At 40.7% G+C, this 22,722-nt stretch overlaps 1 protein-coding gene across 22 annotated transcripts in view; it reads left to right on the forward strand.

The window, feature by feature from the left end:
* Positions 1-22,722, forward strand: part of DCUN1D3 (defective in cullin neddylation 1 domain containing 3) — a 39,422-nt gene that overhangs the window by 1,941 nt on the left and 14,759 nt on the right. For 2 of the 22 annotated variants that reach the window (XM_045460451.1, XM_045460434.1), the window contains exons 2-5: positions 338-438; positions 2,281-2,391; positions 2,907-2,993; positions 21,953-22,083. The exons of 5 other annotated variants lie outside the window; for them this stretch is intronic. The gene's annotated coding sequence lies outside the window, so the exon portion shown is untranslated. Of the gene's footprint in view, positions 1-337; positions 439-2,280; positions 2,392-2,906; positions 2,994-9,049; positions 9,177-17,439; positions 17,451-21,952; positions 22,084-22,722 lie in introns of those variants that run through there. 15 more of the 22 variants (XM_045460437.1, XM_045460432.1, XM_045460438.1 and 12 more) reach the window with 14 other exon arrangements.

A 22,722-nucleotide genomic window follows, 5' to 3' on the forward strand; every position in this document is an offset into this window, starting at 1 on the left:
AAAAAAAAAAATCAAGTAGTGCTCTTTTAGCTTGTCTTAGAAGTTTTAGAGTGAAATGTAAGAATTCCTATTTTGGTGTTGATATTTTCTTTGGAAATCTGTTGAATGTTGAACTGTGTTTTCTGAAGAACTTTAATAGATAGTGCCTAAATATTAGGGATCCTTTGATTAGAAAGTGTTCATAAATCCTGGCCCTCTATAACTGAGTTTATATGCATATTGCTAGGAGAATTATCATAACGGGTCCCATCCGACTCATTAGGGCTTTCAAGCCTGATAAAACAGAATATTTAATGCCTTGATTGTACAAGTAACAGCTTGTTTATGTGTTTCACAGAACTGTAACAAAAAGAATGACTACTGTTCTCACAATTGATTTGGAACCATTGTATAAAAAGTCCAAAATTCATTCATTCAGCAAGTATTATTGATGAGCAAGTAAGTGCTAGCCAGTATTTTGGGTTCTGGGTGGGCAAAGGTGAACACAAGCATAAGGTCTGAGCTTTCATAGAGCTTACATTAGAAAGTGTGGGGACAGAGAATAAATAAGCAAATAAATCAGATTTTAATAAATGCTGAAGACAGTAGAGTGATGTGATAGAAAGTGATTGGGATGCAGTCAAGGAAGACCTTTCTTGAGGTAACATTCAAGCTGAGCTTTAAATAAAAAGAAGCCAGCCATGCAAATATAGGGGAAGAGCCTTCCAGCTTCTCGGACTAGCTAGTGCAGAAACTGGCTGAAGTGACTTTGGCTAGTTCCAGGGTCTGGGAAGAAAGGGGTGGGGTGGAAAGGGGGTAGGGAGGTGAGGGAGGATGGGAAAGAGGAGGCAGTAACAGCCAGAGCCTAGTGAGCAAAGAGGAAATGAAAAAAGTCTAGGTCAGAGAGGTAGAGGCTAGGCTCAGAACAGGTAGGCAAAATAAGAGCAAGAAGAAGGAAATAGAAAGTGATGCTCCTTTTTGATCAATTCTATTTCCTTTCGTAGAGTATTATCACTTACTGTTTTGCAGGTACTGTTGGACTGTTGGCAATTAAAAAAAAAAAAGTTGCCCTGCTGAGAGTGGGAGAGGAGCCGTCTGTGGTCACCTGGGTCTTTTCTGGCAGATAAATGTCAAGCTGTGTTCAGAATTCAACAAAATGTTCAACTGAGAGCACACTTTTTCTCCTTAGAGGATTTTGTCTTGTATGCTATTTAAAATTGCATAGTGGGTACCCTGAATATGTTCTAGTAAATGAATCCTCCTTTGCTTCCAGCTGTGTATGAATTTAGGGTTGAAGGTTGGGCAAGTGATAATAATAAAACCCTGTTGGTCTACAAAGATGTCCATCAGGATCTAAGTTTGAAGTTGTTTTTTGTAGGGAGGCAGGTTTTATGTTGCAACATTTCCACTCTTGTCTGGTCTGCCTGATGACTAATAACACTGAGCTGAGGTGTAGGTTGGTGCTAAAAGTTCACTCGGTGGATTACAGTAGATAAATGACCATTGTGGGCTGAATCCCACTATGTCGGCATCTTTGGGCTGGCATGTAACCAGGGGATGTAACCTACTTTTGCCTTCTGTTGGGACCATTCATCTCCAATAGTCAGCTGCTTTTCAGCCTCACCTTGACCAGATTGTCCACTTGAGAAGCCCAATCAGGACTCCTCCTTGATTTGGCCCTCTTCTGCCATGTCACAGTGGGCTGAAACAGAAAGAATACGCTGTTTTCTTCTTTTGAACCCCACAACAGTGACTAGTGTGTTCTTTGAGTGAATTGGCCCTTTGAGCCATGTGGTTGAGAGACTTAAATGTTGCTTGGGCTGTTTGTAGTAAAGTCGGTATTAGAAATGCTAAGTAAAACCTTTTAGTGTTTGGGGGAAAACAAATCTGAAATTGAGGACTTGTCACCTGTTTTAAGTTCTGCTACTTTAGTAGAATTGGTAGGTGGATTGCCAGAACTAACGAATAGGGCTTGCTGGGCAGTCCTCAGGGTAATGAGGGGGATGGAATAGAGCCTGGTACTGAATTACTGAATTCCGACTTGAATACCAATGGAAAGTCTTTTAGTTAGCGAGCAAGTGACTGAAGTGAACAGCTAGGACCAGGAAAACAATAGACTCCACTCTTCTGTACTGCAGACTAAGTCAAAGATTGGAGAACTGATGATATATATATAATATATATAGGTTAAATGTATATATATATAATATATATAGGTTAAATATATATGTATAATATAAATAGGTTAAATATATATATATATATATGTGTATGTATGTATATATATATATATAGGTCTAGGTTAAAGAGTTTTGGACTTTGTATGCTAATGCTGGGCTTCAGATGCTCTGGCCAATGGATTATTAAGCTGTCTACTATTCATCTTCATTTCAATGGCTTATTATAACTCAGGTATGAAAATATCCTGTAGGTTGAAATATTATCAGCTAGTTTGTAGGCTAGTGGCTCTTTTCTAATTTCTGAAAGGGGGTGGATATGTAGGAGGGGACTTGAACATGGGGAGAAGCCATTGACTCCTACGTTGGCCACTGATTGTGTTTGGGGAAAGAATCCACCAATCTAAATGAATGTGGAGTCTTGGAGTTGAGCTGGCCTTTTAATCTAGGGTACCAGTTGATTTCTTTCTTGAACTTTGGGGGCTTTTGGACAAACTCTTCTGAGAGGTGGGCAACCTAGGAGGCCAGTTGATGCCACTTAGTTTTGGAGTTGTATTGCAGTAGACTTAAAATTAATCTGATTTTGCTGTTTTGGTATCTGTGCTGCAGTAAGAGTTAATTGTACACTGGCTGCCAGTTGTTTTGAGGTGAAGATGTGGTAACTCAGATTGAAACAATGGTAATTACGTGGTAACTCCTATTTCCCCAGCTCTTGATAACTTACAATTACTTCTTTGTGTCTCTTTACAGATGTTGATACCAGTGAACCAGGATCAGTTCTCCCTAAATGTTGCACAGTGTTCTGAAGCTCTTTGTACAAAGGACCAGTGAGTTTGAGTTAGTGTCTTTCACTTCAAATCTAGTTTCACTGGTTCTTGTGTCTGTTTTTCTAGGTGATGGAAGGTCTTATTTCTTTTGGGAGAACAAAGAGATTATCACAGTACCTCACCATTTAATTAACGATTACAAAGTATAACTCAACATATTAATTTAGTAAAATAATGAGAAAAAGGGTTGGAAGCCCAAACTCTAATTCTTTGAAGTTGTGATATGCTGAAAGGAAAAAATGGGAGGGGGAAAGAAAGTCCCACATGATCTTCTTTTAGATGTGTGTGAATGAAACTTTATTTAAATACTGTACATCAGAATAGGGAAGATCAGTAAGTCAGTGTTGAGAGGGTGATTAGCCCTTGTTGTGGCAAAATAAGCCACCTATGGCCAGTGCTCATATACCAGCCTGAGTGCATGGAAAGGTAGGCATCATGTTAATGACTTCTCCTGACTTCCTGAGGGTGTGGCTTTGCTCACGACTATCCTTTGAGCTGTGCTGTGTTGTTGGGTTTTGGGCTGAATTGCAGTGTGGAAGCTTAGATTGCTATAGGAAACATTCTCTTTGTCCCTGTTGTGCCATGCTCTGCTGGAGGGCTCAACCTGAGGACTTGAGGACCGGAAATAATTCTGTAACTGAGGCCAGACCAGATATGACTGACAGAGGATCTTGGATAGTACCCCCTGCATAGTGTAGGACTTTTGTTTTTGGAGAGTTGTTTAGCATCTTTTGTAGCTACTGCCCCAGTCTCTGCTTGTCATTCTAGGAGACAGTGTGCTGGAAAGACTTGCCTCCCCTTATTTTATTAATAGATTGCTTCCACCCTATCAGGACAGCAGAGTTTGGTTCTAGTTTTTAGTTCTTGTTGGTTGATGAAGGGTTTGGTCTCTCCAGTGTTGGCTTAAAGTGGGTTGGTGTGTGATCTATAATTTTGATTCTGAGCAAGAGTCAAGTGATAGCATTTAATGTATTGAATGCAGTTCATTCCTCTTTCTCCAGTTTAGGAAGAAGCCGGAAAAAGACCCTCAAAGAACCTTACTATCTGGTGTGGTGTTTGTTTCAAACTGGGCTCTGTGGAACTCTTGTGGGTCGTTGCTGGAGTACATTTGTGGTTGGGATGAGGGAGTTTTGCTGTCTCCCTTCCATTTCAGCCCACTGTGCTTCACTCTGTGAAAGTTAACTTTAATATTCTCTTATATTGGGCTTCCACAGAAGATTTCAATGGAACAAAACGTTCTGAGACCAAAAACAGGTTGAAAAGCGGTGATTTAGTCGGGAAATGGAAATCTAGAAAGGTTACAGTAAACTTGCTTGAAGTTACAGAGCAGAGTACTGGCAACTATAGGACTAGAATCGGGCCTTCTCTGTGCTAATTTTGTTTTCTCATTTACTTTACTTCATATGTGTCTTTGTAGGCACTTAGTTTGTTTGAGTTGAATTGAAATCCTTGCTGCTTGGTCTTTTATATATTCTTAGTTCTTTACTCAAACATTTTGTCACAAACTGCTGTTCTTTCAGAGAAGACTCCTTATAACCACCTTTGAAGAATATGCGAAATGAGGCTATAAGTGAGTAATGGCACCTGTAAGTAGCTGGCCCTTTCTCAGTATTCCTGAAAGTGACAGTAGTTCTCTCAAATAGGAGTTGAGGCTTTATCTCTGTAATTTCTTAAGCCAGTGGGCTGTAGAGAATACCTATTCAAAATGCTGAACCAAATACACTACTTCCTTTTCCCAGTGACTTGCCCTGGAATCCGAACAGGAAAACCTGGGTATATCCATTGACAGAACAGTTTTAGAACAGCTCTGGGAAAGAACTACAATGGCCACATTCCTTTTTTTTTTCTTTTTTTCTTTTTTTGTGAAGCAAATTTGTTTTCAGTTAAACTCTAGCTTTGTATCTACTTGATTACCTAGTGGCTGCTCTTTAAACTGAAAGGGTAGGGTAGGAATCCACTGCAGTGAGGGCTGGCACTCTAGTAGCCTGGGTTCTAGGTGGCAGGATCGTGGATACGCTGGAATTCCCAGGTCCTCAGAGGAGACATTTTTCTCAGTTCGAATGACACTTTCTTGCTTCCGAGTAGAATTCAAAAGTGAGAAGTGATAGAGTGAATGCCCTGTTTCCATTTTTTAGAATGTTTCCATGGTTCTTTTTCTCTAGTAAATTAGTTTTTTTTGAAACAACTAGTCATTTGTTCAGTCATTTACTCAAAACAGTTGGTTATGGCTAATGCCTATGGTAAGGAAAAGTTGGTGGGTTTCCTAACATTTTATGAAAGAGAAAAGTCTAAAGACTTTTGAAGGCTTTTATTTTATTTTATTTTATTTTATTTTATTTTATTTTACTGTTTATTTAGTTTGTGGGGGAGGGGCAGAGAGAAGAGAGAGAGAGAGAATCCCAAGCAGCCTCCCCCAACACAGCGCTCAGTCCCACAAACCCAAGAATATGACCCGAGCTGAAATAGAGCTGAAATCAAGAGTCGGAAGCTCAACTGACTGAGCCACTGAAGTGCCCCGTGAAGGCATTTAGATAGGTGGGTTCAGTGGTGGAAGAAGAGGGTGTGTAGGGAAGGACTTTGGGAAGGTGAGGTGGTCGGGGTGGTGGTAGTGGTATTGTGGACTGGGTGTATATATAGGGTGAAGAGAAATGCCCATTGGTGGTCCAACTGGGAAAGGGTAGAAAACGCTAACGATGGCACTTAGCGGGGGAAGAGTGGGTAGGGAAGGAGCAGGCCCACAAGATTGCCCAACTTCAGGGAACAGTGTTCCCAAGGAGAGGGACGGGAAACCTGTGGAGTTGGGTAATCCAGGGGCCCTGACCAGGTCTCTGACCACAAGTGTTCTCTCCCATTACTGGAAAGTATATTTCTGATGGGGAGGGGTGAATGCAGGGATGCAGTATCTGGTTTGACCAGATTGGTCTTAAAGATTGCTTACTGAGTGCTGGCCTAAGTTTTTTGAGATCTCTGTCTCTTTTGATTTTACTTTTGACAAATCAGAAGTTGGTAAACAGGAGGGAATGTAATGTCCCTGGTCACATTAGAGTTTGGGTAAAAGTACAAATGAAGCAAATACTAGGTGGTGGTAATTGTCATTTAGCATCATCTGCTATCCAGAGGGAACAGTTAATGTAAACTATTGAGGTAATTCGTGATTCTCTCATGGGAGAGAATCTCATGGAGACTATAATAAATGTGGAATAAATCACAACTTAAATTATTAAAGAATAATCATTTTTGGTTTCAATTTCTACAACATTCCATGTTTTCTTTAGCAGGTCAAATTAGTCCATGAGCTTTCTTCTTTTAAAAGAAATTTTATTCTACCAGGTACTTGCAGATCTGTCCATAGAGCCATATTTTCTACTTGCACTGAAAATGTCAAGTAGTGCTCTGAATTGGTGACAGCTATAGATTTAATGATTAGATCAAGCAGGGAAGTGGCTTCTGAGCACCAGTTAGATTGGTTTTAACGTAAACCTCTTTTTCTGAGGTTATTAATTATGTTCCAACAACAATTCTCTGACACAACCTGAGTGTCCAACAATTCAATTCTGACACAAACTGCCTGGAGTGAGTGCATACCCCACAAGTTAATGTTTCAGTCTCATAAGATTGCCCAACTTCAGATACCAGCCACAAGTATCAGGTAGCCCCAGAGTACCTGCACTTCTGCCTGACAGGCTAAAAATTTGGGGTTCCTCACAACCTCCCTCCCCCAGGTTCAATAATTGCCAGAACATTTGACTCACAGAACTGGGGAAAGTGTATTTATGATTACAGTTTCACTATAAAGGATACAAACCAGGAACAGCCAGTTGGAAGAGGGGCATAAGACAAGATCTGAATTGGTACAGCTTGCATGTCCCCCCTTGGTTATTGCTGCCTCCCAGTACATCAGTGTGTTCACCAAGCCTGGAGCTCCTCTAGCCTGGTTTTAGTTTCAGTTGAGGTTCCTTGATGTAGGCATAACTGATTGAATCATCAGCCTGGTGATTAAACTCCAGCCACCCTTTGCGCCCCTTCCCTGTAGTCTGGAGGTGAGGCTGAAAGTTCCAACCTTTTAATCTTGTGTCTGCTCTTTCTGGTGAGGCCAGCCTCTGCCCTGAAGGTGTCTAAGGGCCCACCCTGAGTCACCTCATTAGCATAAGTTCCAGTGTGGTCCAACCAGGATCCTTATGAATAACAAAGGACACTTCTATCTGTAAGGACATACCAAGAGTTTTAGGAGCTCTGGCACAAACTGGGGACAAAGACCAAATATATTTTTTTATTCTACACTAATAATCCAGCTTTGCATTCCATAAGTAGATGCTACCTAGAGAAGGCTACCTAAATTTAATTTACGTGAGAAGTAACAGTATGCATTTACTGTTCATTTGATGGAGGTTTTGGTCAAGAGAGTGCAAATTAAATAGCTTCAGATTACAAAAGAACAAACTTCTCCCTCAGTCAATATGAAATGGCATTCTCAGAATGTGTTATAGTTTCTTGGATTTCACAGGTGCTGTAGCTCTAGACTTGCCTAGTGCAAGAAATTAGCTCCCTTAATAAGAAATCAATTACACAATATTCATGTTTTCTTTTGGTGTGACGTTAAAAAGATTCAGGTGTACATAGTGCACTGGTTAAGAGCATCAGCCTAGTCTGGGTTTTAGTCTGAACTTTACCACCTACTTAAATGTTGATCTTGGATGAGCCACTTAACATCTCTAAGTCTCATTTGTAAATTTTTCATGTATAAAGGGAGGATAATCATAGCAAATACTTGTAAGTCAGTAAGACAGTCCATTTGAAGGCTTTGGCACCGTGCCTGGCATGCGAATATATATATATGTGTGTATATATATATATATATACACACACACACACACACACATCTAAGAACATCATATATACATATATATATATACATCTAAGAACATCAGCTGTTATTAGCTATGTGCATACATAGCTAAGCTCACCTGGGTTGGCACGTCCCAAGGGGCCAGGAACTATATCATTTTACTTCCTTTTATAGGGAGACATATAGGACAGCGTATAAAACATTGCTGGGCACACAATAGACACAGGTTATCTGTCACTTGAAAATAAAACCTGCTCTGGGTATCTGGGAAGTATAGGAGTGACTCTTTGATGGAAACTTCCAGCCCATTTCCAGAGCTGGCCTAAAACTAAGAGATGGAAAATCTCCCTGAAACTATAGAGCATGCAGGAGTCTAGCAATGGGCACTGGGACTCAGTAGCAAAGGTACTGTTAAACCAAAAAAAAGGGAAACTGATCCAGGAGACATTTTTATCTTTTGCAGTATACCTTGAGTGCATTGAATTGGGCATAATCACATGAGACTTTGGGAAGGAAACAGCGAGTCTATTTCAGCCAATCTAGAAGAACCTTGGAGAGTCAGCTAGCCAAGTACTATGTTGTGTGTGTGCTTCTCAGAGAAAGTGAAAAGCCCAGATACACTGGTAAAGGGCTTACCAGCTGCTTGAGGTTCAGTTGTTGGTGAAGTCCCCTAAGGCCAGCTCTCTAATTCTCCCTGTAGCTCACCCTTCTGGAGATTCTACTCTGGTGGGACCACCACTGGATTTAGATCCTAGTCTGGGCTCCACCACCAGTTATTCTGTATTTTTGAGCAAGTTACAGGCCCTCTTTGAGTCTGTTTCCTTAACTGTGACATAAAGGATTTGAGATGAAATCACTGTTTCGCAAAGTGTGGCTTTGGTTATATTTTTAGTGTATATGCTGCTGAAATGAGCACGCAAAAGTGTTTTTTTTGTACTATTGATGGTACATAAGATTTTTGGTGGTACACAGATGAGACCTTTTTGTTTACTAGTTCTGTATTTTACTGTGTATTAATGAAAACAAAACTAGCATGCCCAGACCTGTGACTTCATGGATAGTGTTGCTTAAGATAATATTAAAGTGGATATGATTTTTTTATGCTTTTAAGAAAAATATTGGGTGAACAATAGTTGATGGTAAATGGATATGTAAGATCATAAAGGCTGTCTAGGAAAGGCTGAAGTTTGTAATTCTAAGGTTCATTAATTCTGCTCCAGTGCCACACCTTCATGAAGTCCTCTGGGGGACACAGCAGAACAGGTTCAAATTTGAGTGGATTTAAAGACTTGCCTCACTCAAGCAAATTGACAAATTTCTATTTCTGCATTCATGGTGAAGATATCTGTAAGTAGGCTGTATAGAATTTAAAATATTGTAAATGTTAGTAGTGGTGGCTTTTTTTTTTAACGAATGAAAAATAAGTAGTAATGCTTTCTCTTTCACTCTAAGCAGTTTTCCTACAACCTGGATTGATCTTTTTTCCTTTCACTTTTTGGGGTTGGGACTCCCCATAGAAGCAGCTAGGATTCTGACCTATTCTGTTGGGGAGGGAGAAAAAGCCAACCCTCGTGCTCTCTCTCCCTCTTACTTACTTATTTATCGATCTATCTACTTACTATTTATTTATTTATTTATTTATTTATTGCCAGCCCTCTCTCTTGAATGCATGCTAGTGCATGTATTCTAGGTTCTGGAAGGCTGAGGCTGTGCCCTATCTTAATCTTACTGGTAACTTCTTTAAAGGTATAGTGTGACACCTGCCCTAAAATGAAGTTAAACACTGAGACAAGCTTTATTTAAAATTTTATTTCACTTTTGTTTTATTGGCTCATAACTCAATGGGGGTCTTGAGAAGTAAACTGAGCAATGGTTAAAAAAAAAAAAAAAAAGTATTGTGGGAGGTGCTTTCTTTTTAAGTAAAACCCTAGAATAAAACTGAAATCTTGATTGCATAATAGGAGCCAAGAAAGTTGCTTTCACATGTAGTCTGTTTTCTCGAGATTGTTTTTTTGTTTTGTTTTGAACCTTAATTACCTGTGTTCCCTTGACATTTTCTGTGTATCTTCACACTGTCATCTTTCATTATCTACTTTGCTTGTTGGCCAGTGTTCTGCAAGTGATAGTGTTCTGTAATTACTTCAGCATAAAGGCCCATGTATCTGGTATAGTTCCGTGTAATAGTTTAATGTTTCAAATTGTAATTTAAAAGAATTGCTATAAAGATGGTTCCGTGTCTATTACCTTTCGTGCTATGTGTTATCTAGTCAAGATGAGGTCAAAATTGAGCACAGTGGTGACAATGATGTAGCCCAAGATGATTTTCCTCCTTCATTTATTTAATACAGAGTTTCTACTTGATTTCATAATGAGAAACTCTTCAGATGTTTCCCAACTGAGGTAAATCTAACGTTCCAAGCCACAAGCCCTCAATACTTGGTAAATTTTCGTTTTGTCATTCATACAGTTTTGTCTCCTGAGAGAAGTGGTGACTTGCAGTATTGGGCACACTGGGAAAGGGAAAAAGCCTTTACTCAGGCCTATAATTTTGCAGGATTAAAAAATCTTTTTTTCTCCAGTAAAATCTGTTTCATGACATAGATGACATTCATCCTTTGTGCAGATTCACAAGACTGCCTTACTCATTGTAGATGTCTTTCAGAGTCCATTTTCCTTGGCGCAGAGTTTAGTCATTACTTATATATTATTGCTGGTGAGTCGGGGGAAATCCTAAAAGGGGATGGAGAGGAGTCGTGACATTTGCCCTTGGTCTGTAGACTAGGATTTGCAAAGCTAGAGTGAGGTTGTTTATTTCTTTCTCTTCTTGGAAAATTGCCATTAGATCAATGAGTCTTGGTTAAGGTATCTTGTGGGCAGCTGAGTCGTTGGGCCTTTAAAGATGAGAGCCCCATGAAATACTATTCTTTCCCAGTCATACAAATAATTATCTCCATGGTAGTAGAATCTCCACAGAAGTGTAAGCATTCAAGATCACACCTTTAGAAAGATAAAATGTAATTTAGAGTCAGAATGAAAGATGTACAAACAGTGGTAGAGTTCCAAACCTTCTCAAGTCATTCTTCCATGTTTCCAGCACTTACTGGAGTAAGACGACTTACTCTGGTGTTCTCATGGAAGACTAACATTTTAATTCTTGTTGCAAATTGAACTTTCATGGTAACTTGAAGTAAAAAAAAATAATAATAATAATTGCCGGCTTTAACTCTTAACTCTAAACCTCCCTAATCAAAGAACCAGAATTACTTAGTTTGTCAGGGCATTTGCTTTTCTAAGTTCCAGCTCAAAACCATTGCTCGGCCTAGCAGAAAGAGATAATAAAATGTTATGCAACAGGTAAAAATCTTTCCAGTTGCCTTTTCCCCATTTGGAAGGATACAGTTTTTCCTTCCCTCTGTGTAGTTTGGCCTAAGTTTCCCCTCAGTCTGATTTGTCGCTTTACCATTTGCATACAATGCTTAAGTTGACTCACTCAACACCAAGTTCTGCAGGTCTCCTGCATTTAATGCTTCTGACTCAGCCCACTGAAGTGAAAGAGCTTTTGATTACAGTAGCAGCTTAACAGAACAAAACTTTTATTTTTAATTTTTTTAATGTTTATTTATTATTGAGAGACAGAGCATGAACAGGGGAGGGGCAGAGAGAGAGGGAGACACAGAATTGGAAGCAGGCTCCAGGCTCTGAGGTGTCAGCACAGAGCCCGATGCAGGGCTCGAACTCACAAACTGCAAGGTCATGACCTGAGCTGAAGTCGGACGCTTAACTGATGGAGCCACCCAGGCGCCCCAACAGAACTTTTAAAAACACACTGTTAATAGCACTCTCAGTTTCCAAACAGATGCAAGATATTCTAAGAAGAACCATCCTATATAGTTTTCAAATTAGACGTATATGAGAAGGGGACCAGCTTTCCCAGACAGAATGTGGATCATTCATAGGGAACTTCTGAAACTCAAAACTAGCTTTGTAACCTAGAAAAATTTGGCCTTCAGATTAGATGCTTTCACCATTGTATTCAAAATGAAGTGTGTGTGGTCTGAATTTTTCTTAAAGGACTGACACTAGGATTGACACTATAAACAACATGTGTTTATAGGTTGCCAGCTATTCATTCCGGTACATTTAAGTGCCTTTTGTGTATCTTGTTCTTAAGGCCCTTATGATGTGGTAGGAAAAGTGACATAAGAGCAACTAGAAAATGTAAAACCGTTGCCAGAAAATATCAGTGCCATAAATGAAGATGTGGAGGGGCAGAAAGGCTCTAGGTCAGCTTGAAGGAGTCAGGAGAGGAGTCCTGTGGGAGGTAAAAATCTCAGCTGAGCTTGACAGACATAGACCAGAGAGTGAGATGGCGGTCAGTAGAGGTAACAGGATGTGTAAACTTAAGCATGAGAAGCCGTGGCATTTTGGGGAATGGCAGGTGTTTATGGCTGAGGGATGGGGAATATATGAGATGGGGAGAATGACAGTAGATGAGGCCAGACTCAGAAGGGCTTTTTTTGTATGCCTTATTGAGTTTGGGATTGTGTTTTGTAGGTGAAGGGGAACTATTAAATAATTTTGAGTAGGGACGCAGCATAGTCAAGTGTGTGTGTGTGTGTGTGTGTGTGTGTGTGTGTGTGTGTGTGTAAAAGATCATTCCAGTGACAGTGTGAAAGAGGTTGGAGGGAGCAATCCCAGAAGTAGGGAAACTATTTGTGAGGGTGCTCTAATAAAGATGTCAGGGGCCTGAACTGTAGAATTACTGAGGATGGGTAGATAGTCAAGAGTAAGAATTTACAAAGTCTGCCTTAATCTGATAAAACTTTATTGTTTGGATGTCCCGCATGGGTCAGTAGGCTGAAGGGTGCCCTGTTCTATACAGTCACTCAGAGGCCCAGGCTAATGAAGATTCCATTCTTGTGTACTATCTTGGTCACCATGGCAGGGGAAAAGATGGCTGAGATGTCACGTGCCAGCTCAGTGTTTAAGGTTAGAAACGATAAGAATCACAACTGCCTACAGCTCATTGGCCAGAAATAGACACATTTCCCCACCTCACTGAAAAGAACCTGGGAAACTGGGGGAGCAGATGGACAGTTTGGTGAGCTTTTCTGTGCCACAGTGTAGGGATTTGGGTAAAGTGGTTTTTTTCTGAGATTATTTCAGTGTATCAGCAGTACCAACTTCGTAGGGTAGATGTGGGGATTAACTGCTGTCATGACTTTAAAATGCCTAGTATTCTGTCTGGCACAATAAGGCTATTGAAGGGGACCTTTAAGTTTGATCTTGAGAGTTTCTCACTGTGGGTCATATCTAGTGAGTATAATCAAAAGTTAAAAACCAAATTAAAGAAAAGGAATAAATTATAGTGCATCCTAGAAGTGAGGGTAAGGTAAATATTGCTTCATGAAACTTTTGAGTTATATGTGTATTTACATGTGTATTTGATCAGGGGGTAGTGTTCATTCTCACTGAAGGTTGCAGTTAAAGTGGAAGGCACTGATCTTGTTCTGTCTCTCATTTCACAGTAACTGAAAGCTTATACATACCACACAAAAAACTATTTATTTAAAAAAATTTTTTTTAAGATTTTATTTTGGGGCGCCTGAGTGGCTCAGTTGGTTAAGCGTCTGACTTTGGCTCGGGTCATGGTCTCATGGTTCGTGGGTTCAAGCCCCACATTGGACTCTGTGCTGCCAGCTCAGAGCCTGGAGTTGTTTCAGATTCTGTGTCTCTCTCTCTCTCTGCCCCTCCCCTGCTCACACTCTGTCTGCCTCTCTCTCAAAAATAAATAAACATTAAAAAAATTTTTTTTAAGATTTTATTTTATTTGAAAGAGAGGTGAGAGCACACACAGGGGAGGGGGAGGAGAGAGAGAATCCCAAGTAGGCTCCATGCCCAATGCAGAGCCCGACGCGGGGCTCAGTCTCAGGACTGTGAGATCATGACCTGAGCCGAAATCAAGAGTCAGACACTTAACTGCCTGAGCCACCCAGGCACCCCTAACGATTTTATTTTTAAGTAATCTCTGTACCCAACTTGGGGCTCGAACTTAAAACGCTGAGATCAAGAGTTGCGTGTTTTACCTACTGAGCCAGCTAGGCACCCCAAAAAACTATTTTAGTATGGTTTTTGAAGGAGTTAGTTTAAATTTCCATATTTTAAAAACTGTGGGTTTGAAAAGCATTATCCTTAATTATGAAAAACAGTAAAACATGGGTTTGAATTTTAGCTTTGCCACTTGCTAGCTGTGTGCCCTTATATAAGTTATTGGTATTTTCTGTGTCTTAGTTTTCTCATCTATAAAACAGTGATAATACCTACCTACTAGGGTATGATTGTTGGATTAGTTCATATGTGTAAAATGTTTTGAAAATGTTGGGTAGTACATTGTAAAACTCACTTAAGCATTTGTGGACGTGATTGTGTAAAACTGGCTAGTACCATGCATGTAGGTAGATTTGTGCGGTGTGCTTGGTACAAAGTAGGTGCTTGTTCTTTAGAAAATGTTTGTTAGGTGCCAGTTAGCTCTTTTCACGTTACCATGCACACTCCCTGCCTTCTTAGAACTTGTAATCTAAGATGTAATAATAATAATATCCTTTATCTTCTGTGCACGTGTTATTTTTGGCTATCTGCTTTGGTGTCATGAATGTTTATGTTCAATAGGAGTAAAGGATACAAAATGCATTCAAGCTTTGAATGCATAATAGAAATAACAAATTGTCTATTATAGGGGCGCCTGGATGGCTCAGTCGGTTGAGTGTCTGACTTCCGCTCAGGTCATGATCTCATGGTTCGTGAGTTTGAGCCCTGCGTCGGGCTCTGTGCTGACAGCATAGAGCCTGGAGCCTGCTTCGAATTCTGTGTGTGTGTCTCTCTCTCTCTGCTCCTCCTACCGCTCATGCTCCATCTCTCTCTCTCTCTCTCTCTCCTTCAAAAATGAATAAAAAAAAAAATTAAAAAAAAACCCAAATTGTCTACTATAATAAAATGTCAGCCTAGGCAGTTCCTATAAAAATTCAGTCAGGAGAACTTACTGGAGGAGAAACCAACAAAATACGTTCCTTTCTGGATTTAAAAAAACTTTTGGCCTGCAAGAAACAAGTATCAAATTTGTTTATAAGATTGTTAGGTTGATTTCTCTTGCAGTGAGTAGTTGGTGTCAGCCAACTGATGAGCAGTGAGAAACGTGCTGTGCCTTTCTCAGGGCAGTGGTGGATAATGACTTTCATTTTGATAAGCCAGTTGGTGATACTGAGGAGTAGTGCCCTGGGTGAATAGGAGTTAATCCTGGCTGCCTTGCAGAAGTGGATTTGTTATATAATTTATGGCACCCAGAAGCCCTTTGGGGAGGTCTTTATTGTCTTATTATCAAGACAGTATCCATCTAGGCCTGAAGATTAATTCTTGTTGCTCCCATCTAGTTCCACCAGAGTGGTTCTCATAACTGAAAGGGTAGCAGTTTGCTGTGAAATGCCTGCACTTGGCTTTTGCTTTGACACAAAGGTATGTTAATCAAGAATGGCTATTAGAAATCCAGAAATGTTTCAGTTAGTGATTTGTTAATAGTGTAGAGGACTTTTTTTCTTGTTAAACTGATTTAACTTTTGAAAAATGAGTCATATTCAGGGTTTCAAATAATTTCCTCTTTGTCTAGCCTCACAAAAGGTGTATGAACATTTCTGTTTTGTAAATTGCTGCTGCCGTTCATTTGTGTCTGTTTTGCCATTGCTAAAACAAATACAGGAGTGTCCGTTTGGTTTTCCATCATCTGACACAAAGTGGACCTCTTTAACTCTTATTTACCGGTGTCCACTGTTCAACAAACCTGTACTATTTTTTGTGACTCACTGAGAAGTCATGTGGTGGTGTGATCCCCGTCCTTAGCTACCAGCACTTAAACTTGTAATTTTCAATGTATTGTGTTAAAACAGATTTCTAATTCTGGCTATTTTTCTTTTCAATTTTAGACCTAAAATTGGAAGCTCTATTTTTATAAAACACTCTCCTAGAAAAGTCACTGGTGTTGCTACCCAAATATCATAACTGGGCCCGGGGGCGGAGAGAGCAAAAGCTAGCTGTTTCACATGGTTAAGCAGAATGTGTGGGCCTGCCTGCCAGCCAGCGGAGGTGGAATCTGCCCTTTGCTTTCTTGGCAAATGCATCTAGCTTTGAAGGCCCTTCGTTCTTGGCCTTTCTTTTCTTGCTGTCATCTAAAACATAGTCCGTTGTCCCCTGTGGTTCTAACGAGATGCAGGACCTTGATGGTCCGTATCTCTTACTATCTTTGATGAGGTATGCTCTTGAACCCTCAGAGTTAAAAGCCATTGTGTCATCAAGCGACTTTTAGTAAATACAACAGTGGAATAGCAGTATAAAATGGCTGTGTGTCCTTCACGTTCAATATGCAGCATTCAAGAAAACTGCTGGGTTTTGCTCTTGCACCTCCAAACACCTTAAATGTGTGATGCCTTAGTTTACTGAGGTAGAGAAGATGTAGTTCAGACCAGCACCAGAAGGCTTTTTACTTGAGTTCACCTGATTGACAAACCCTTGGAGCTTCCTAGAGTGCCACATGGCAGTGGCTTGAATGAACTCTTTGGACTTTCTCCCTTGCTAAAAGGAGAGGCCGGAGTGATATCGATATCCATCATTAATGTGAATTTTTTCCAAGGGACTGGGGTGCAGGTTAAAGAGAGGCTTGACAGGATGAACATGTTCTATTTCAACTTTAACTTTGGCTCTTGTTGGGTTGGAGGTGAAAATTAGCTTGTGGCATGTGGAGAGTGGTATATGCTGGCTGAGAAGCTGTGTTTTACATTATCTGGGAAATGATGAGGTAGGGAATAAGGGGACAGTTCCTACTCTCTCTTCTCTCTGAAGGTAGTGAAGTACTGGGAGGAGAGGAGTCCAGGAGAAGTTAGACCTTAGGAAGCAGTTCTGGAGAAGTGAAATTAAATTCTCCATACTTAGGGCTTAACCCCCTTTTAGTATTTGGTAACATCATAGAATTGGTATAAATGGCTACCAGTTGTTGAGTTCTAACTTGTGCTAGGGACAGTGCTAAGTATGTTGGACTCCTCATTTATTCAATCATGAGTTAATACACTTAATGTACATAGACTAGTGAGTGCCTTGTATAGAAGTGTTCAGTAGATCTCAGCGACTGTTATTCACTCAACAGATACTTATCAAACTGTTGCTTATGTGACACAACTTAGGTGCACAGGACAAACAGGTGAATAAGATAAAATCCCTGCTCCTGCGGCATTTGCCTTCTAGTAGTGGGAGCAGACAACAGGTAAGTTAACAAGAATTTCAGAGAGTGGAATGTGCTGGGAAGAAATAAAATAGTGTGTCAGATTGGATGGAGATGGAATTTGAGGTTGGTTGAACAGTAAAGCCATCTCAGCATTAGAACTGAGTGCCACCTGATGCGAAGGAGCCATTTATTCTTCACGGTGACCCTTTGATTTTCCTAGTTTTTAGGTGAGAAGACTGAGGCACGGGTGATTATGTGCTGGGGCGCAGACAGAGCTGAACTGTACAGACTCAGTCATCTGTGTGCAGAGCATGTCCTGCCTTTCTCCGAAGGCATGAGACTGTACTGGGGCAGCTGTAGGAGCTACACTATCTGCAAGTGGGTTTTCTGGATGGACAGAACCAATGTGGTTGCAGCGTAGATAAAATCCTGATGCATTTTGGAAAAGTTCCATGTATTTTCATAGACCTCAGTCATTGGATGCAAGCTTTGCGTGTATTTGTATGTATCTACAGATTATTCTGGGTCCAAAGCTGTCCTATCAGATTTTCAAAGATACTGATGACCAAAAGAGCTTATGGTACTGCTGCTTTATTTTAGGATTTCCTCATAATCGGTTTTATGAAAATAGGGCCTAGCTGTTAGGGCAGAGTTTTGATAGCTTTGCAGTGACCATTTGGTGGCAGCAATTTTGGCAGGTCAATATGGGCGGGAAGTGGGCAAGAACTGGGCTGGAATCATCAGATGTGTCTTTTACCAAGTCTCTAATACTGTGATCCCAGCCATCAGGTATAGGGGTCTATTTTGATTTAATTATCTGCTTATCTTTACACGTGTTAATGAATACTTTGGCTTCATGCCATGTGAGTACGCATCTGTGAAATAAGTAACTGGGGGGGAATAAAAGCCCAAACCTTGGGGCCTCAAGTTTCACCCTGCAGGGAATGGATTTCCAATAAAGACACACAAAAATGAGCATTTACTGTCACAGTTTTTTTATTTATTTATTTATTTTTTTTCAACGTTTATTTATTTTTGGGACAGAGAGAGACAGAGCATGAACGGGGGAGGGGCAGAGAGAGAGGGAGACACAGAATCGGAAACAGGCTCCAGGCTCTGAGCCATCAGCCCAGAGCCCGACGCGGGGCTCGAACTCACGGACTGCGAGATCGTGACCTGGCTGAAGTCGGACGCTTAACCGACTGCGCCACCCAGGCGCCCCATACTGTCACAGTTTTTAAAACCTGAATTCTTTCTTGCTTTCTGTCTTGCTGTCTTTCAAGAGGGAGAGAGAATGGGTGCACGTGTGAATGAGCGGGGGAGGGGCAGAGAGAGGGGGAGAGATAATTTTTTTTTAATGTTTATTTATTATTGAGAGAGACAGAGCGGGAGTGGCAGAGGGGCAGAGAGAGAGGGGGATGCAGAATCCGAAGCAGGCTCCAGGCCCTGAGCTGTTAGCACAGAGCCCGACATGGGGCTTGAACTCAAGAATTGTGAGATCATGACCTGAGCCGAAGTCAGATGCCAACTGACAGCCACCCAGGCACCCTGAATCTTTTTTTTTTAAGTTTATTTTATCCATTAAGAGAATCCCAAGCAGGCTCCATACTATCAGTGCAGAGCCCCATGTGGGGCTCAAACTCACTAACTGTGAGATCAAGACCTGAGCTGAAATCAGGAGTTGGACGCTTAACTGAATGAGCCACCCAGGTGCCCCTGGAGAGAGAATCTTCAACAGGCTCCAGTCTAGCATGGAGCCCAGCATGGGGCTCGATCTCAAAAAACCGGAATACTTTCTAAATAGGCTCTTCAGTGCTTGAAACCAAAGAGAAATGGTTTCAGCAATAGTAACTGAAACCAAGAGGGCAGTCAAATTCTGGTCAGATCTGGTCTTTCAGTTTCATAGGATGTGGTTTAGATGAGATACCTATTTCAGCTGGAAGATTGATCATGTTGTTACTATACAGAGGAAGACTTCCAGGAGCTCTTGCTTTACAGCTTTTCACGTGGTGTCTGAGTGCTGGGAGGAGGTTCCTCCTTGGGAACATGAAGATGACAGAAAGTGTACACAACAGAATAAAGCAGCTGTTAAGTGCTCTGTGGCCTGTCTGCTTGAAGGAGGCCAAAGGTGATAAAAATTGCAGTTGGAAAGGTTCTTTTGCTCATTAGTAACATCAACTTTTAAATAGCATCCTAGTGGCCCACCCACTTGTAATAGAATTTTACAGTTTGCTTGAGTTGGGGATTATTGGTCCTGGTGTTCAGCTAATGGATTCCTTTGATGTATTGGGTTGAAATTGTGGCCTAGTAAATTGGTTCTGGATGATGAATCAGAGAGCCTAGGCATCAGACCTTCTTTCTTTGGAGTGACATAGCAGTGTGTTGGTAGGGACTCTTTCTGTTGTGACAGTAAACCTGATACCCGGTTTATGCAAAAGAATTTATTGGCTCACATAACTGGAGTTCAGACTTTGATCTGACTTTAGGTAGTACAGTTGGATTCTGGGTACAGATAATGCCTTGAAAACTCATTTTATCCTTGTCTCTTGGCAGTGATTTTATTCTTGAGTCTTATATACATTTAAGTTGAGACCCATTTGATAAGAAGGGACCATTTAAGCTTCACAGTGACTCTTTGATAGGCATTATTATTTTCTCTGGTGGCTCTTTCAAGATGACTACAGCAGCTCCAACTTCCCATACTTGCAGTGCTAAGATTCACTGTCTGCTTAGGTCTCTTGCATAACCCTAACCCAGTCAGGTGAAGCCAAGGGCATGTGAGGCTCTGGTGGGCCTGAGTCACATAGTCCATTATGAACCCCACCCAACTCTTGGGTGAACTCTTAGCCCCTGAACTATGTGGCCAAGAGTTCAAGAGAAGGCTCTTCTAGTGAAAACTAGGTAATCACTTGATGCAGAGCCTAGGTACTGGGGAAGCAGACAAGTGGGTGTCAATTTAGATAGAATTAAAAGGTGTCCGTACGAGTATTCTTTTTTTGTCCCCCACTCCGCATCATTTAACAACACTGTCTTGAAATCCTTGAAGCCAGAATCCTTGGATTTGTCAGCCTTTTTGATGTGATTTACAGTGAAGCAAGTGATCTTTCTTTACCTGTTCCATTCTCCTTTGGTGGTTTGATATTTCCCCTTCAATATAATGTCTTAATGTGCTTTTGGTAAGGATTTTTCAAAAGAGGTTGAATTAGTTAAATTAGATAATGTTGGGAGAAATACACACTCCCAGTACATTGCCATTATACAAGTTGATATTCTTTGGAATTCAGATTGGAATTGTATATGTGTGTGTGTTTGCAAATCCTTTGATCTGTTGGTTCCACTTACAGGAATTTATTCTCAGGAAATAATTATAAATGTGCTGAGTTTTAACTGCCTGTTCTGTTTATTATCACAGTATTATTTATAATAGTGAAGTATTGGAAGCAAGCTAAATGTCCAACAATGGGACATAAATCAGCCTATTATGGTACCTCCATTCAGGGGAAGACTTATCTGAATATTAAATATGTTTCAACAGAGAATCTCAATCTTTTTTTAAAAAAATTTTAATGTTTATTTATTTTTGAGAGAGAGAGAGAGAGACAGAGCACAAGTGGGGAGGGGCAGAGAGAGAGGGAAACACAGAAAATGAAGCAGGCTCCAGGCTCTGAATTGTCAGTACAGAGCCTGACATGGGACTCAAACCCATGAACTGTGAGATCATGACCTGAGCCGAAGTCGGACGCTTATCTGACTGGGCCACCCAGGTGCCCCTCTCAACCTTTTTTTTGCACACCCTCTGCAGTACAGCACCGAATTTTTGACAGAATGAATAGTAGGCTATAAATAGTCTCTGGGTTATATAACGTAACTAGTGTGTTAGTGGTGATACCAGTACTACCATTGAATTGCTGCTCTTTAAAAGCGTTGGGTGAGAGCACAAGATTTATATGAAAAAATGTTCAACGGAAACGATTACAAAATAGAATGTACGGTATGACCCCACATTTGATTTTTTTTTTTTTTTCAACCTTTATTTATTTTTGGGACAGAGAGAGACAGAGCATGAACGGGGGAGGGGCAGAGAGAGAGGGAGACACAGAATCGGAAACAGGCTCCAGGCTCTGAGCCATCAGCCCAGAGCCTGATGCGGGGCTCGAACTCACGGACCGCGAGATCGTGACCTGGCTGAAGTCGGACGCTTAACCGACTGCGCCACCCAGGCGCCCCATGACCCCACATTTGTTTGAAAGTCCATGTGCATAATATGGACATGCATGTATTTTACTTGTGCCATCCATATGTGCTCATATAAAAGACTGAAAAGACATACTCAGATATTAATTGTAAGTAGTGGGATACTAGGGGACTTCTTTTTTTTTTTTTATCTTTATGCTTCTATTTTCTAAACTTTACAGACTATGTAATATTTTTGAATTTGGCAGCAGGAAAGAAAGCCTTAGTGGCCTCACTTCTCTGACCAGTTTACTGATGTGGTTGAAAACAGATATTCTTTTATTACACAGCTCTTCTCTCCTTCTGCTTCTTCCCGTCTGCTGTGCATTAGCAGTCAGCTTCCATCATGGGCCTCTAGGAAAAAACTGATAAATGTGGCCTTAATGGATTTGGATTTTTTTTTTTTTTAAGAATTAGCAGACATTTAAGAGATTGATTAGTTACCACATGATGAACCTGAGGCATTCTTAGAGGAAATGTGGCTGTAGAAACCACATCTATACATTTGTGGTACTTCTGGTGCCCCTTTAGACGTTTGGATGCAGTCATTTATCATCTTTATATTGGGTTGCTTCCTCATCTTTTGACTCATTTCAGTTTCCTTTCTTGCCTTTCTTTTACTTAGGGGCAAAAAACAAAGCTGATCTCTAGCTAACTAATTTTCAATTTGTGACTACTGAATTCCTCAGAAGGAGACTGAAAAGTGCACAGGTGATGTGGTAATTGGGTGTTTGAGGACTAATCAACCACAATCAGGTAAGCCTCTAGGGTGGCTGGTATCCATATGCTAACTGGAAGCCGGGAATTAGTGCCTAATCACTGGTTTACCTTCAGCAGGGCCTAATGAGGCTGCTGCGTCCTAAGAAAGAAAACAAGCAGCGTAGAGCCAGAGATGAAGAGTGCAAGCAGGCATGCCATTTTTATTACAGTGCCACAGAGCACAGATCCAAGACGGCCCTCAGGTCTTAAACCAGGAAGGAAATCGAAAAAGTTCGTACAGAAACAGAGTAGTCAACCTAGAAATCTGGTGCCCCTTAATGATGCCCGCTTTGCACATAAGTGGGTAGTCTGTCCTGATCAATAGTGACAGCAAAAAGATTCCAAGTGTGGGTCAGTAAAATGATATGGCCCTTTTTTGGTTATTTTGAGTCATATGGGATTAAACATGTAGCTCATTACTGGAGCTCAGAGACCAAAAATGCTTCATTATTTGGTATTTGGAAACTTTATAGTACATGCGTGTGTTGGCTTGGTTGCATTTGGCAAGTGGTATTTGTTCTAGCCAGCCCATACTGGCCTCAGTCCTCTGGCCTTAGTTGGATATATATTCTTACTCTAGTATATTTGAAGTATGCAAGGTAAGGAACAGTAAGAACACTTTAAAAAGAAAAGAAA

Source organism: Leopardus geoffroyi, chromosome E3, assembly GCF_018350155.1.
Source record: "Leopardus geoffroyi isolate Oge1 chromosome E3, O.geoffroyi_Oge1_pat1.0, whole genome shotgun sequence".
Lineage (NCBI taxonomy): Eukaryota > Metazoa > Chordata > Mammalia > Carnivora > Felidae > Leopardus > Leopardus geoffroyi.